The sequence below is a fragment of the Eubalaena glacialis genome, chromosome 12, assembly GCF_028564815.1.
Source record: "Eubalaena glacialis isolate mEubGla1 chromosome 12, mEubGla1.1.hap2.+ XY, whole genome shotgun sequence".
NCBI lineage: Eukaryota > Metazoa > Chordata > Mammalia > Artiodactyla > Balaenidae > Eubalaena > Eubalaena glacialis.
This window is the reverse complement of record NC_083727.1, coordinates 40,189,822-40,207,000: the sequence shown is the minus strand read 5'-3', so window position 1 is coordinate 40,207,000 and position 17,179 is coordinate 40,189,822. Positions and strand designations below refer to the sequence as shown.

General features: G+C 35.3%; 1 long non-coding RNA gene across 1 annotated transcript in view; it reads right to left on the bottom strand.

Moving 5' to 3' along the window:
• Nucleotides 1-254: 254 nt before the first annotated feature.
• LOC133102562 (uncharacterized) overlaps nt 255-17,179 on the bottom strand; it is a 149,509-nt gene continuing 132,584 nt past the window's right edge. The window contains exon 3 of the long non-coding RNA XR_009702991.1: nt 255-320. This is a non-coding gene — a long non-coding RNA (uncharacterized LOC133102562). The remainder of the gene's footprint in view (nt 321-17,179) is intronic.

Here is a 17,179-nt window from a genome sequence, read left to right as displayed (position 1 = left end):
GTAACAGGTAACTATAAATAATTTAAAAATTGGTAAGATAGAATCAGGAGTGAAGAAATCAATTTGCTTATGAATATAAAACAAAAGACTGAGGATATTTAAAAATAAGCTCCAGCAAGAAACTTCAAAGAATCTGTAAAACAAAATATAATATATTCTAATTCTTACCACCTTAGAACTAACTGGAATCATCACAAATAAGCTTCAAAGTTAGGTCCATTCAGAGGCAGCTTACCTTTTGACATTTTCAGTGTCAGGAAGGAAACCAGTTACCTCTAATCAGAGACTTTGGTATTTGGTTCAATTCAGGAGCTAACCACCTACAGGAAATGAAAAGACAGAACACAAAGTCTGTTAAAGCAGGTTGTTTTGATCTTCAGTAAAACTCTGCTCCAGTACCCTGGCATTCTCAACTTTATTGAATGTGAGGGTTCATAATGAACACAGCATGTTGACATCTGATTTCAGTAAGGAAACTCCACCTCTTTCTCTCTGCTCCCTATTTTTGTGTTTGACAAGAAGCTCTTCCTTCTGTAGATAAACTCATAAAACTTTATCTGATATGGCACAAGGTAAAAGTTTGAATGAATCACAAAACATTTAGGCTTTGTGGCAACCAACCAAATTTCATAAAATCTTTCCTCAAACAGCTTAAGTATGCACTGTAAAGTCATTTATCCAGCAAGTATCTATGGAATATTTATTTGTACCTGTACATAGAATTTTTTTTAAGTGCAAGAAAGGAAAAAACAATCACAAAATATTCAACACCAGCAACCCTAAAGTTTTAAATTCCATGGGCTTTGAGGTTTGATTATTTAGCTCAAGTTGTAGGTCAGATAAGAGACATTCTGGTCAAAGGACTTATTATTTTAGATATTTTATCTCCTGAGTAATATTGGTGATATAGAGACTCCAGGAATGTATGGTCAGGGAAGGTGCAGAGACCAACATCAGAGCTTGTTGAGAGGCTGGAGAAAGAGCTATAGCAAGAGATTAAATAAACTATTCCCCAGACCCCTGTTTGTCATTTACATTAATGACCACTTGCCCAGAAAGCAGGGAAGAAATTGACTCAAATAAAGCCTATTTAGCATGTCTGTTCATCAATCAAACATTTACTCGGTTTTTCCCATGCACCAAACACTGTGCCCGGTATGGGATCTGGCAATGACTACCAAGACAGCCCCTAACAGGAGCAAATACTCATTTCAAAGCCACTGACCTAAAATGGCTCTTTTTTTTTTTCTGAAAAATGTTAACAGCTTTTTTTTTTCCCTCTAGTTTTTAATCCAATGAACATTTCACTAATTCTTCATGGTTCTGTCATTTAGATGTTTGGCTTCTGAACTAAGGCCATTGAAAGAAGGTTAAGAGACCATTAAGACTGATTAGGATAAAATACTAGCAAGGTCCTTTAGGTTTTTGTCTACTGAGATTGTACCATGAAATCCTCCTCAGGGACATCTGTCTAATAACTACAACTATTTACTTCTAATTAATTTTTTAAAAATGTTTGGTGTGGCATCACTGGGGCTGATGGAGCAAGGGGAAAGTTAAAGTTTTTGCCTCATTTTTAGAATTCATTTTTTCCCATTTCTCTCTTTAATTAAATGAGTGCTAATATCTAAGCTACATGCCCCTTTTGACCATAGTCTTTCTAATTGACCAAAATCTTAGCTGTGGGAAATGCAAGAATTATGCACATTTCTGTCAGGTCTTACCCTTGAGAAAATTTTACATGGTTCTCCTTGCTCCTCCCTTACTTTATACCATCCAGTATATCTGTGATTTCAAGAACAGCCCTGTAATTTGAAATTTAGTTTCTAAATTTCAAGAGTGACTTTTCAGCCCATCTGCTTATTGATTTATTGTTAACCTTTTAGTTCTGGAATAGGGTTTTAGAGCTTAGTTTCACTGGAATTTATCTAGTCAATTCCATTAATTTATGCTAAGGTTGTGAGGATCTTTTCTGAATCACACAATTTGTTTCAGTGGAAACCAAATGGGAAGAGGTTTCCAGACTCCCATCAGTGTTCTTTTTGCCACATCTTTTTTTAAAAAAAAATTTTACCTTCACTTATTCCTTCTTTTTTTAATTTATTTTTTAATTGAACTATAGCTGATTCACATTTCAGGTGTACAGCAAAGATTTAGTTATACATATATATATTCTTTTTCTGATTCTTTTCCATTACATCTTCTTATTCTGGTTTTAAGATGCAATATTGTATATAAATAATAGCTGAGCATTTCTTAAATAAATATTTCTGATAATAACCAGCAAAGGAAACACTGGAACCCAGCTGGTAAATTTCATGAGGAGACATAATGCCTGACAAATCGAGACAATGAGAGAAAGAAAACAAGAGTCCTCTCAGTCTCTCTTGATCTCAGGCACTTCTCAAGAAAAAAAATTCTCCTCTATCTAGGCTTGTTTCTTCTGAAGACCAGAGCGTCCGTGTGGAATTATCTCAAATACTGGACTGTGGATAGAAAAACTCTCTGAGAAACAGGTCGAAAGTACAATCTTGATGTTGCCATGGCATATTTTAATAGCACCCCTGAAATGGGTTAAAGAACATACAGTTTGTCTGATTCCACTTACGTGGAACTCCAAAGTCATTTTGGTAACAGAAACTGATCTAACCTGTTATTAAACTCAGTGTCTATTTTTTTTTAAGGGATAAAAATTGCTTTGGTAAGAACTTTAAAATTCAAAAATCTATTAATGAACCAGTCCAACAAAGCCTAGTAAAATGAAGGATCTGTATCTTTATTCATGCATCTTGATTCAAAATGAATATATCTTTAATCTTTTATGGTTATAGATAGAAGGAAAAAATTTTCTGCATCTAAATGTACTTGATGAAAAATTAGATATAAATATTGGCATATGTCTCTAAAATTGCATTTCTCAGGGAAATAGCCATTTAGCTCCTGAGAGTTTTTTTGTGAACACAATTGATACAAAGGAAAAGATACCAGGGCTTTCTAAATTAAAAGTATCTGATAAGTAATGTTAAAAGATTTTTGAAAAGTCCAACATAGTAAAAATGGTACAGTTAAAATTGGAATAAAGAAATAATAAAAGAAAATAAATTAGCTAAACTGTCAAGCTTTCTTAATTTATCGAAGGAAGTGTTTAGGGGATCAAGTGTGGATTCTTACATGCTCATACTTCAAGGTGAGATAATGTTGGCATAACCATTTAGGACCTCCCTCAGTCTTGTCCACATTGTTTGGCAAGCTTCAGGTGGATGCTTCTGTGGTACAGTAGTATCTTCTCTTTGGATATACTTTTCATCTCAAAACAATGTATAAACATTACGCCTCCAGTTCTAGGAGATCTTGAGGCACAAAGTAAAATCAGAATGGATGTGATCATGGAAATATCCACAGTGAGGCGTTAACATCTACAGTTAACTATGTCAGCCTCAGACTTCCGGCTGTACTATCCACCGTTTCACACAATTCAGCCAGCTGACTCAGTCAAAACCTTAAGGCTCATCAGAATAAATTAATGAGTCATCATTAACAAATGGGCAGAGTATGTCCCTTTTTTCCTCACTGGGGTAAAATAACGCTCCTGAGTACTTCTGGAGTAAATGTATATCAACTATTTAGTCTTCTGAATTACTAAGACCATCAATAATAATATACGTACTTAGGGAAGACAAGAAATTTTCAGAGTTCTGGGTTACTACTTCCCAAAAACTGTAAAGAAATGATTTTTCATATATTTATGAAGAAAAATTAATTGACAAGCAGACTTTTTTGTGATTCTTAATAATAATCACAGTTTTATGTGTCTGATGGGATGAAGCAGTTAGAGATGCAATCCCAGTGTTTCTGTCCACATGTTCATAATTCAATGAAGGTGTTCAGAGAAAGGCCTTTGTTTTGCCCTTTCTTTGAGTTCGGAAGCTCACACTGTACGCAATAATATTTTTCATTCCTACCAGGTGCTATAATGATAAGAATATGTTTAAGATCAGCAGCTGAGACATTAAATGTAAATACAATGTGTTATTGACAGAAGCCAAAATACCATTCAAGTGACTGGGGGAAAATAGAAATTCATCAGGCATCAAAATCCCAAATAAGACCTCCATGTTAATCAGTGCTTATTTAAATCATATTAACTAATTTAATAAACTAATAAACTATTTTCCTTTGCTTTTTTCTATTAATTTTTAAAACACTTAACACCTTTATTGGACTAAAATTTATATAATAAAATTCACCCATTGAAAGTATGCAGCCTGATGATTTTTAGTAAAATTTAGAATTGTGCAAATATCATCATAGTTCAGTTTTTTTTAGATAACTTCCCTCACTCTAAGAAGATCTCTCGTGTCTGTTTTCAGTGAAACCTGCTCCCACTCCCTGACCCAGGTACCACTGATACAGATTCTGTCTCTACATTTTTGCTTTTTCTAGAAATTTTATGTAAAAGGTGTTATAGGCAGAAAAAAAGCCTCCCCAAAATGTCCACACCCTAACCCCTAGACCCCGTAAATGTGTTATCTCACATAGCAAAAGTGACCTTGCTCATGTGACTAAGACCTATATATAGCTGGGGAGACTATCCTAGATTATCTGGGTGAGCCCAATCTAATCACATGAGTCCTTAAAAGCAGAGAACCTTTCCCAGCTGAGTCAAAGAGACACAATAATGGAAGACAAGTTAGAGAGATGCACTGTGAGAAGGACTTGACCAATCATTGCTTGCTTCAAAGATAAAGAAAAGGGGTCATGAGCCAGGGAATGCAGGCAACTGCTAGAAGGGAAAAGTCAAGGAAACTGATTCTCTTCTAGAGCCTTCAGAAAGAAACAATACCCAAATCAATATCCAATATAAAATAATCAGTGACATCTTTTGAGAGGATTGCTAATTATTTATTGATAGCATATAACTTAAGCACCATTTACAGCCTTAAAAAGCTGGAGTTGTCTTTGTTGGCACTCAAAATGGTAGAACCCAGAGAGGGTGGACAACATTTTAAATTTCCACTACTTCTTTTTTCCCATGGGACCAAATAATAAAGATTTTCTTCCTTTTAATTTCTGTTTTGCTGTTGTATCAACATCGCTGGTCTAAGAAGAATCATTTAAAAATTTGTGTCAGTGAAACAGACATTAGCTACTTGTTAGTACACTGCTTTTGCACAGTCTGTGTGAACAGGTGAATTTTCTCTAGTGCTGAATCTTTCCATTTAGTCAAACCATTCCAAAATATGAGTGAAAATGTCAAAATATGAATATTCCTACTTACCTTGGACTCTGAAAAGAGTCAATATGGAATACTTGACATTTAGCCTAATTGCCATAATTTCAATAAATCATGTAAGAAAATGTCGGTGAACCCAAGATAATATTCTTTTTTCCTAGTAGCTGGTTTAGTTGTTTTCTCCAAATCTCTATTTATGGGAAAAGATTTGGAGTTCTCTCATTGTCAATTTATACTTGAGTTGAGTTATGTAAATATACAGAAGAATATCTAGACATCTAAAATAATGGGATTTTGTGCTTGGTCTAAATTCAATTCACCTATTTGGTATATGAAGTTATATCTTGTTAGAATTAAAGAAAACAATAGATAGCCCATTTACAGACTTTTATTTGTATAAATTATAAGAGAACACCTCTAGAAATTGTTAAACCACACGTCATTGGGTAATAACCCATCCTGAAAATAATTTTTTCCTATGACGTTTAATTGCTGAACTTTAGTTTTTGCTAATATATCTGCCACTAGATGAGATGTGTCTGAATATACTACCTAGAGTTCAAGGCAGAAATTTTTGTGCTTGAAAATTTTAAAAATTAATAAATCTAGGTTTATTTCATGAAATAAAAATGTTTTGAATCACCTTTAATCAGATTAAAAAGGTAAAGACCAAAGTACAATATACTCAATACTGAGATTAGCTCAGATTTGTGCTCTACAGACAATTCCACTTCTGACTATGACATCAGTATGCATTTGGGAATTATAGTAATTGCCACCATAAGATTAAATTCAAATACTCTTAACTCTGTACTGACTGATCCTTCATTCATCCTTCTGTATTTTTTGTAATCCAAACTTTTATTATGTATGTATTTATGAAAATTAATCTTACCATTTGTTACCTTATTTTTAGGTGTAAATATATAACACTTATTTTCAAAAATTTTGTTGGTGAAACCGATTATAAGAACAGAAAATTAGAGGCTATTTGCATTATGTTAGTGGCATGTTAATTATTCACAAAAATTTTTTAAAATAATTAATAGATTTCAAAAAATATTTTATGAGTATCTTTGTACTATTTATCACTAACTTTTGCTTTTTGGTTTTAGTTTTGGTTTTGTTTTGCTTTTTATAAGAGAGTACAGATATCAATTGAATTAAACTTTCTTACATGTTACTTCAAACTATTTAAAACAGTATCTGATGGGAGTTCTTTATTCATGAAGACACTATGTAAAATTGACAGCACAATCCAAAAATAAGGTTGTTTTTATTACTACTACTTTCATTTATTACTTAAATTGACCCATCTTTAAAATAGCCCTGCTTGGGCTTCCCTGGTGGCGCAGTGGTTGAGAATCTGCCTGCCAATTCAGGGGGTACGGGTTCGAGCCCTGGTCTGGGAGGATCCCACATGCCGCGGAGCGGTCGGGCCCGTGAGCCACAACTGCTGAGCCTGCACGTCTGGAGCCTGTGCTCCGCAACAAGAGAGGCCGCGACAGTGAGAGGCCCGCGCACCGCGATGAAGAGTGGCACCCACTCGCCACAACTGGAGAAAGCCCTCGCACAGAAACGAAGACCCAACACAGCCAAAAATAAATAAATAAATAAATAAATTTAAAGCTTCATGGTCAAAGAAGCAAACAAAATAAAAAATATGTTTCCCTTTGTCATCTGGGCATTTGCACAGGCTGCTCTCTTTTAAAAAAAAATAGCCCTGCTTGAGTTGATCCCCAAGTTTGTCACTTGAGTTATAATAAAATTTTATCTTTTACTTTTGTAAAATATTATGCTGTAAATAAATTTATGTGTCACTCAGTACCTGGGACAAGTAATACAGGAAGAGTGTCATCTTTCATTAAGTGAAAAGGGACACACAATAAAAAGTTAAGAGGCGAGAGCCTGAGTGCTTAGAAGAACAGTGGAAATCTTCCCACACCACCCCAAGTCCAAGAAAATCCAAAATTTCTTTGAGGACTCTATGCTATACACCATATTTTAACTTCTATTTATATGGGGAGGGGTTTATTTACTTTTAAAAAGAAAAGCAAAGAGAGAAGCAATATTAGGCTTTGTCATACTGTATCCCGATTTTGCATTACTGTACTATTTTCCAATATTTTGTCATGACAGGGGGAATCACAAGTGAATATATCTAGCTATAAGAAAGTGCTAATTTATCCAAACTGATTGAGTTTTTACCTCATGAAATTGGTGACTTTTGATTGCCAAAGAGATAGTAACTTCAAATGGTGAATTTCTTCATACATATGATTCTATTTTGAGTAAAGATTTGGAGATTATACTGTAGTTCATTGAGGTACCCAGAGATTTCTAACTTTTTCTTTCTAAGTCACATTTAAAGTATATAGTTTGGGATGGAATGAAAATATGTAGTTATTTTAATAAAAGCTAGGAAGTTTCTCTTTGCAAAAACAGCATTAGTGACATAACCCTTTTTACCCCCCTATGGTAACATGCTTAGACTTCAATAAAAATGAGAAATGTATATAAGTATTTATTTCACAAACTGGTGGGTCAAACTGTCACAAGTTCTAACAGTATACTTTCCTGTTTTCAATATAGCAAAATATAATTTTCCTAGTTAGCAGGTTAATGAACATCTCTTCTGATAATCCAGTGTCAGTTGCTGTATTCACTGTGGGTGGCTGAGTTTAAATGGACTTTTTTCCTTGTGTCTTAGATGCCATGGGCTTTGTTTGTCTCACCTGGCATCCTGAAAAGTCTCTGTGGCATGACTGTGTCTCTGCCTTTCCAGCTCATTCTTTTCTTTAATTTTTGATTCTCTAAAAAGTCAGCATTCACATTTCCCAATGTCTTCACCTTGACTTGCTCAAAACATTGAGTGTTGTAGATAATACTAGTAAGTGTGATTTTATTGCTTTCTTTAACTGTTTTAGGTTTTCTGTTTCCTTTTTTAACTACCACAAATAATGTATTGAATATATATGCACTTACATTTTAGTAGAATATAAAAACAGAAAGAGAAAAAGGACAGTTTGCTTTTTGGATTCATCATGAGAATTTTCAAAGTCATTATTTTTTAAAAAGTTTCTCAAATGTAGTGAATAATAGCATATGCTCTCTTTTGAGCATACTCAAATCTGAATTTGAATGTCAAAGTCCAGTTTTTGGTTCCTCTATAATTTTCAGCAAAATTCCTAGGTAAAATTACAGGCCAATTATCAAAGGGAACGAGGAGATTATGTGATACAGTATCCTTTATTTGTTTCAGAAAAATTTGGTATTGTTTAATTCACTAACCATCCTGGTTTTCCTTTTAGTGACTTAGTGGCCTTGAAATAATTTTAATCCTATTGAAGACTTTATGTATCAGTCATGAATTAATCCTACTAAGATGACTTATAATTTTTAATACATGTGGACATTAATGAAAATTTGCACATCAGGAAGTTTTTCATCAGAAAAAATGGGTTCGCTCTCTTTCATAGTTATTTGTGATTCTATGTGTGATTGTATGTGCATTTAGGCCTACTTATACTATCATCTAATTTTTTAATAGATGAGATTATCATTAATTTTTCAACTAAGAAGACTTAATTTGGAGTTTAAAAATACAGATACTAATGAAAAATAGGGTTGTCATCTGGATTTACTGGGGAAAATTGCAGTACCAAAATTACAGGCACTGTCCTTTATAATTCCTGGTATTGTGTACTTTTGAGGGTATCCTGATATACCATTTGGCTTCCTTGTTTTGCCTTCTTGTTTGCCAAGACAAGTCTCAGTGAGGTTGAAAAAAGATATTTGGGGCCAAATAATACAGTGTGGTTAAAAAACATTTGCCTCATGTAAATATAGTTTTGGTGAGAGAATATCTAAGATTTGCCTCTCCAACAATAATACCATGTGATCTTGGAAACCTTCTGTTATTATGGCTTTAATTTATTTAAACATAAAATTTTATGGGCTTAATCAATATTGTTAAACATAAGATGATCCTTCACTCAAGTTGTTAGTTTGGAATTCTTTGTAAAATGAAAAGCCAGCAAAGTAGTGTTTGGTTTCAATATAACATTTTCTTCAAGAGGATTGTAGCAGAAATAGTTGTTTAAAAGAAAAAAAAAATCCTTAATATAATAAGCGGCATCCTAAAGAGATTGTTCTCCATCATGTTGTAACTCATTGACTATTATCGAGAGAAAGATTTTCCAAAGGTATGATGTTATATATATTGCAGTCAGTCTTTGCTTGAATCTTGTGTCTACTTGCTTGTAATAAATTATAAAGCAGCTGTTGCAATGACCCTGTTCCTTCTCATCTTTTGTGTTGTGGTCGAGGCTTGTAAATGAAGGTTTTCTTCCCTACTTGATTTAGCAATGCTCTTGCAGATATGTTACATAAGGTGAGCTTGCTGAAACTGGCTAGTCAAGGACGATTGCACAACTTGTGAGTGTTTTGTGTATCCACTCACAGCTCGTAACTACAAAACAAATTTTGTTTTCAAGTTTCATATAAGACCCAAGTTTAGAGTTCCTGGAAAATAATTCACATTACTTCTTGGGATGCTTCTATAATTCCTAGAATTATATTTTCGATGGCCGTCACCTTTATGCAACACTCTGCCATAATGCTGATCTTATTTTTTTTTATTATCTGCAAATTTCTTTATTAATGGATTTCAGACCAGAGAAAATTACTCATCAGAGTTAACAGAGGAAGAAAAACATGCAATCTCCAATCCTGTTTCGCTCATTTCTCTTTTCCTCTTAATGATACATAAGAATGTAAATTATTGAAAATATTTTTTGATCCTTGAATAAGAAACCAGGAGGAAAAAATCCCCAGGCCATTTATTATCCCTATTTATGTAACATGCAATGTCAATTAAGTCTCCCCAAACAATCACAAAGGTAGTTATTTAATTATAATTTTGTTGCCTTGTTAGCAGACTTCTTTGTGTCATTTGCTTCTTTTTTAATTTGAATTTTATTTTATTTTTTATACAGCAGGTTCTTATTAGTTATCTATTTTATACATATTAGTGTATATATGTCAATCCCAGTCTCCCATTTCATCCCACCACCACCCCACCACCCCCCTTGCTTTCCCCCTTTGGTGTCCATATGTTTGTTCTGTACATCTCTGTCTCTGTTTCTGCCTTGCAAACTGGTTCATCAGTACCATTTTTCTAGATTCCACAAATATGCATTAATATACGATATTTGTTTTTCTCTTTCTGACTTACTTCACTCTGTATGACAGTCTCTAGGTCCATCCACATCTCAACAAATGACCCAATTTCATTCCTTTTTATGGCTGAGTAATATTCCATTGTATATATGTACCACCACTTCTTTATCCATTCGTCTGTCGATGGGTATTTAGGTTGCTTCCATGACCTGGCTATTGTAAATAGTGTTGCAATGAACATTGGGGTGTATGTGTATTTTGAATTATGGTTTTCTCTGGGTGTACGCCCAGTAGTGGGGTTGCTGGGTCATATGGTAATTCTATTTTTAGTTTTTTGAGGAACCTCCATACTGTTCTCCATAGTGGCTGTATCAATTTACATTCCCACCAACAGTGCAAGAGGGTTCCCTTTACTCTACACCCCCTCCAGCATTTGTTGTTTGTAGATTTTCTGATGATGCCCATTCTAAACGGTGTGAGGTGATACCTCATTGTAGTTTTGATTTGCATTTCTCTAATAATTAGTGATGCTGAGCATCTTTTCATGTGCCTCTTGGCCATCTGTATGTCTTCTTTGGAGAAATGCCTATTTAGGTCTTCTGCCCATTTTTGGATTGGGTTGTTTGTTTTTTTAATATTGAGCTGCATGAGCTGTTTATATATTTTGGAGATTAACCCTCTGTCTTTTGATTCATTTGCAAATAGTTTCCCCCATTCTGAGGGTTGTATTTTTGTCTTGTTTACAGTTTCCTTTGCTGTGCAAAAGCTTTTAAGTTGCATTTGGTCTCATTTGTTTATTTTTGTTTTTATTTCCATTACTCTAGGAGTTGGGTCAAAAAAGATCTTGCTGTGATTTATGTCAAAGAGCATTCTCCCTGATCTTCTATCATAAAGAGATGGCAATGGTGTTCTTACACTGTTAGCATTCATGGCACAACCTTTCTTTTTCTATCATTTATCAAGGATTAAAGACCCCAGAGGAGTCATCAGGGTAGAAGTGGAGATTTGTCCTCACACAATCCCAGGTTAAAATTCTATTTCTGCACTATTTTTGCTAAAAGGACAAGTTTCTTAAACTCCTTTAGCTACAGTGTTATCATGTATAAAATAGGGTTAAGGACAGAGGCCAAATAAATTATAATGATCTTAGGTCTCTACCTCAGACTATCTAAAATGAGGCTGATTTGTAAAAAGCTGAGCAAGAGGATTAGAACAGCAGTGAAAATGTATATAACTTATGTCATGAAAGATCCTTGAAAACATCCTTTAGAAACAGTAACTCTCTCACTTATGTAGGATAACGTGTAGTGTCCGTAAGGTAGACAAAAAGGCAGATGTTATTTCCTTTACTATCAATAGAAACCCTGGGATGGGAGGTGAGGTGGGTGTGATTGCTGAATTTTCTATCTGCCTATATTTACCAATTTGTGAGTGTGTATGTGAGAATATATGTGTATGGTGTAGGTGTGTGGAGATGTAGCTGTGTAGGTGAATTGCTAGGGTTTAGGACTCAAAGTGACACTCACTTGTTCTGTGATCTAGACTCTTAATTGTGGTTTCCTCATATTTAAAAGTGGGTAATTTCTGAGTCCCATGTCAGGCTTCCAAACCTGGGGGTCTGGCAATGGGAGGGGGAATTCCTAGAGAATCAGGCTTTGAAGGCTAGCAGGATTTGACTGCAGGACTTCGACAGGACTGGGGGAAACAGAGACTCCACTCTTGGAGGGCACACACAAAGTAGTGTGCACTTTGGGACCCAGGGGAAGGAGCAGTGACACCGAGGAGACTGAACCAGACCTACTTGCTAGTGTTGGAGGGTCTCCTGCAGAGGCGGGAAGTGGCTGTGGCTCACCGTGAGGACAAGGACACTGGCAGCAGAGGTTTGGGAAGAGCTCCTTGGCGTGAGCCCTCCCAGAGTCTGCCATTAGCTCCACCAAAGAGCCCAGGTAGGCTCCAGTGTTGGGTTACCTCAGGCCAAAACAATCAACAGGGAGGGAACCCAGCCCCACCCATCAGCAGTAAAGCAGATTAAAGTTTTACTGAGCGCTGCCCACCAGAGCAACAGGCAGCTCTACCCACCACCAGTCCCTCCCATCAGGAAACTTGCACAAGCCTCTTAGATAGCCTCATCCACCAAAGTGCAGACAGCAGAAGCAAGAAGAACTACAATCCTGCAGCCTGTGGAACAAAAACCACAATCACAGAAAGGTAGACAAGATGAAAAGGCAAAGAGCTATGTACCAGATGAAGGAACGAGATAAAACCCCAGAAAAACAACTAAAAGAAGTGGAGATAGGCAACGTTCTAGAAAAAGAATTCAAAATAATGATAGTGAAGATGATCCAGGACCTCGGAAAAACAATGGAGGCAAAGATTGAGAAGATGCAAGAAATGTTTAACAAAAACCTAGAAGAATTAAAGAACAAACAAACAGATGAACAATACAATAACTGAAATGAAAACTACACTAGAAGGAATGAACAGCAGAATAACTGAGGCGGAAGAACGGATAAGTGACCTGGAAGACAGAATGGTGGAATTCACTGCTGTGGAACAGAATAAAGAAAAAAGAATGAAAAGAAATGAAGACAGCCTAAGAGACCTCTGGGACAACATTAAATGCAACAACATTTACATTATAGGGATCCCAGAAGGAGAAGAGAGAGAGAAAGACCTGAGAAAATATTTGAAGAGATTATAGTCTAAAACTTCCCTAACATGGGAAAGGAAATAGCTACCCAAGTCCAGGAAGTGCACAGAGTCCCATACAGGATAAACCCAAGGAGAAACATGCCAAGACACATAGTAATCAAATTGGCAAAAATTAAAGACAAACAAAAATTATTGAAAGCAGCAAGGCAAAAACGACAAATAACATACAAGAGAACTCCCATAAGGTTAACAGCTGATTTCTCAGCAGAAACTCTACAAGCCAGAAGGGAGTGGCATGATATACTTAAAGTGATGAAAGGGAAGAACCTACAACCAAGATTACTCTACCCAGCAAGGATCTCATTCAGGTTCGATGGAGAAATCAAAAGCTTTACTGACAAGCAAAAGCTAAGAGAATTCAGCACCACCAAATCAGCTCTACAACAAATGCCAAATGATCTTCTCTAAGTGGGAAACACAAGAGAAGAAAAGGACCTACAAAACCAAACCCAAAACAATTAAGAAAATTGTCATAGAAACATACATATCGATAATTACCTTAAACATGAATGGATTAAATGCTCCAACCAAGAGACACAGGCTTGCTGAATGGATACAAAAACACGACCCATATATATGCTGTCTACAAGAGACCCACTTCAGACTTAGAGACACACACAGACTGAAAGTGATGGGATGGAAAAAGATATTCCATGCAAATGGAAATCAAAAGAAAGCTGGAGTAGCAGTACTCATCAGATAAAATAGACTTTCAAATAAAGAATGTTACAAGAGACAAGGAAGGACACTACATAATGATCAAGGGATCAATCCAAGAAGAAGATATAACAATTATAAATATATATGTGCCCAACATAGGGGCACCTCAATACATAAGGCAACTGCTAACAGCTATAAAAGATGAAATCGAATTGTAACACAATAATAGTGGGGGACTTTAACACCTCCCTTACACCAATGGACAGATCATCCATAATGAAAATAAATAAGGAAACAAAAGCTTTAAATGACACAATAGACCAGTTAAATTTAATTGATGTTTATAGGACATTCCATCCAAAAAGATCAGGTTACACTTTCTTCTCAAGTGCACACGGAACATTCCCAAGATGGATCACATCTTGGGTCACAAATCAAACCTCAGTAAATTTAAGAAAATTGAACTCATATCGAGCATCTTTTCTGACCACAATGCTATGAGATTAGAAATAAATTACAGGGAAAAAAACGTAAAAACACAAACACATGGAAGCTAAACAATACGTTACTAGATAAGCAAGAGATCACTGAAGAAATCAAAGAGTAAATCAAAAAATACCTAGAGAAAAGTGACAATGAAAACACAACGATCCAAAATCTATGGGATGCAGCAAAAGCAGTTCTAAGAGGGAAGTTTATAGCTATACAAACCTACCTCAAAAAATAAGAAAAATCTCAAATAAACAATCTAACCTTACACCTAAAGGAACTAGAGAAAGAAGAACAAACAAAACCCAAAGTTAGCAGAAGGAAAGAAATCATAAAGATCAGAGCAGAAATAACTGAAATAGAAACAAAGAAAACAATAGCAAAGATCAATAAAACTAAAAGCTGGTTCTTTGAGAAGATAAACAAAATTGATATACCATTAGCCAGACTCATCAAGAAAAAGAGGGAGAGGACTCAAATCAATAAAATTAGAAATGAAAAAGGAGAAGTTATAACAAACACCACAGAAATACAAAGCATCCTAAGAGACTACTACAAGCAACTCTATGCCGATAAAATGGACAACCTGGAAGAAATGGACAAATTCTTAGAAAGCTATAACCGTCCAAGACTGAAACAGGAAGAAATAGATAATGTGAACAGACCAATCACAAGTAATGAAATTGAAACTGTGATTAAAAATCTTCCAACAAACAAAAGTCCAGGACCAGATGGCTTCACAGGTGAATTCTATCAAACGTTCAGAGAAGAGCTAACACCCATCCTTTTCAAACTCTTCCAAAAAAATTGCAGAGGAAGGAACACTCCCAAACTCATTTTATGAGGCCACCATCACCCTGATACCAAAACCAGACAAAGATATTCCAAAAATGAAAATTACAGACCAATATCACTGATGAATATAGATGCAAAAATCCTCAACAAAATACTAGCAAACAGAATCCAACAACACATTAAAAGGATCATAGACCATGATCAAGTGGGATTTATCCTAGGGATGCAAGGATTCTTCAGTACACTCAAATCAATCAATGTGATACACCATATTAAAAAATTGAAGAATAAAAACCATATGATCATCTCAATAGATTCAGAAAAAGCTTTTGACAAAATTCAACACCCATTTATGATAAAAACTCTCCAGAAAGTGAGCATAGAGGGAACCTACCTCAACGTAATAAAGGCCATGTACGACAAATGCACAGCAAACATCATTCTCAATGGTGAAAAACTGAACGCATTTCCTCTAAGATCAGGAACAAGACAAGGATGTTCACTCTCGCCACTATTATTCAACATACTTTTGGAAGTCCTAGCCACAGCAGTCAGAGAAGAAAAAGAAATAAAAGGGATACAAATTGGAAAAGAAGAAGTAAAACTTTCACTGTTTGCAGATGACATGATACTATACATAGAGAATCCTAAAAATGCCACCAGAAAACTACTAGAGCTAATGAATGAATTTGGTAAAGTTGCAGGATACAAAATTAATGCACAGAAATCTCTTGCATTCCTATACACCAATGATGAAAAATCTGAAAGAGAAATTATGGATACACTCCCATTTACCATTGCAACAAAAAGAATAAAATATCTAGGAATAAACCTACCTAGGGAGACAAAAGACCTGTATGCAGAAAACTATAAGACACTGATGAAAGAAATTAAAGATGATACCAACAGATGGATAGATATACCATGTTCTTGGATTGAAAGAATCAATATTGTGAAAATGACTGTACTATCCAAAGTAATCTACAGATTCAATGCAATCCCTATTAAATTACCAATGGCATTTTTTACGGAACTAGAACAAAAAAATCTTAAAATTTGCATGGAGACACACAAGATCCCAAATAGCCAAAGCAGTCTTGAGGGAAAAAAATGGAGCTGGAGGAATCAGACTCCCTGATTTCAGGCTATACTACAAAGCTACATTAATCAAGACAATATGGTACTGGCACAAAAGCAGAAACATAGATCAATGGAACAAGATAGAAAGCCCAGAGATAAACCACACACCTATGGTCAACTAATCTATGACAAAGGAGGCAAGGATATACAATGGAGAAAAGACAGTGTCTTCAATAAGTGGTGCTGGGAAAACTGGACAGCTACATGTAGAAGAATGAAATTAGAACACTCCCTAACACCATACACAAAAATAATCTCAAAATGGATTAGAGACCTAAATGTAAGACCGGACACTATAAAACTCTTAGAGGAAAACATAGGAAGAACACTCTTTGACATAAGTCACAGCAAGATCTTTTTTGATCCACCTCCTAGAGTAATGGAAATAAAAACAAAAATAAACAAATGGGACCTAATGAAACTTCAAAGCTTTTGCACAGCAAAGGAAACCATAAACAAGACGAAAAGACAACCCTCAGAATGGGAGAAAATATTTGCAAATGATGCAACTGACAAAGGATTAATCTCTAAAATTTACAAGCAGCTCATGAAGCTCAATATCAAAAAAACAAACAACTCAATCCAAAAGTGGGCAGAATACCTAAATAGACATTTCTCCAAAGAACATATACAGATTGCCAACAAACTCATGAAAGGGCGCTCAAAATCACTAATCATTAGAGAAATGCAAATCTCAACTACAATGAGGTATCACCTCACACCAGTCAGAATGGCCATCATCAAAAAGTCTACAAACAATAAATGCTGGAGAGGGTGTGGATTAAAAGGAACCCTCTTGCACTGTTGGTGGGAATGTAAATTGATACAACCACTATGGAGAACAGTATGGAGGTTCCTTAAAAAACTAAAAATAGAATTACCATATGATCCAGCAATCCCACTACTGGGCATATACCCAGAGAAAACCATAACTCAAAAAGACACATGCATCCAAATGTTCATTGCAGC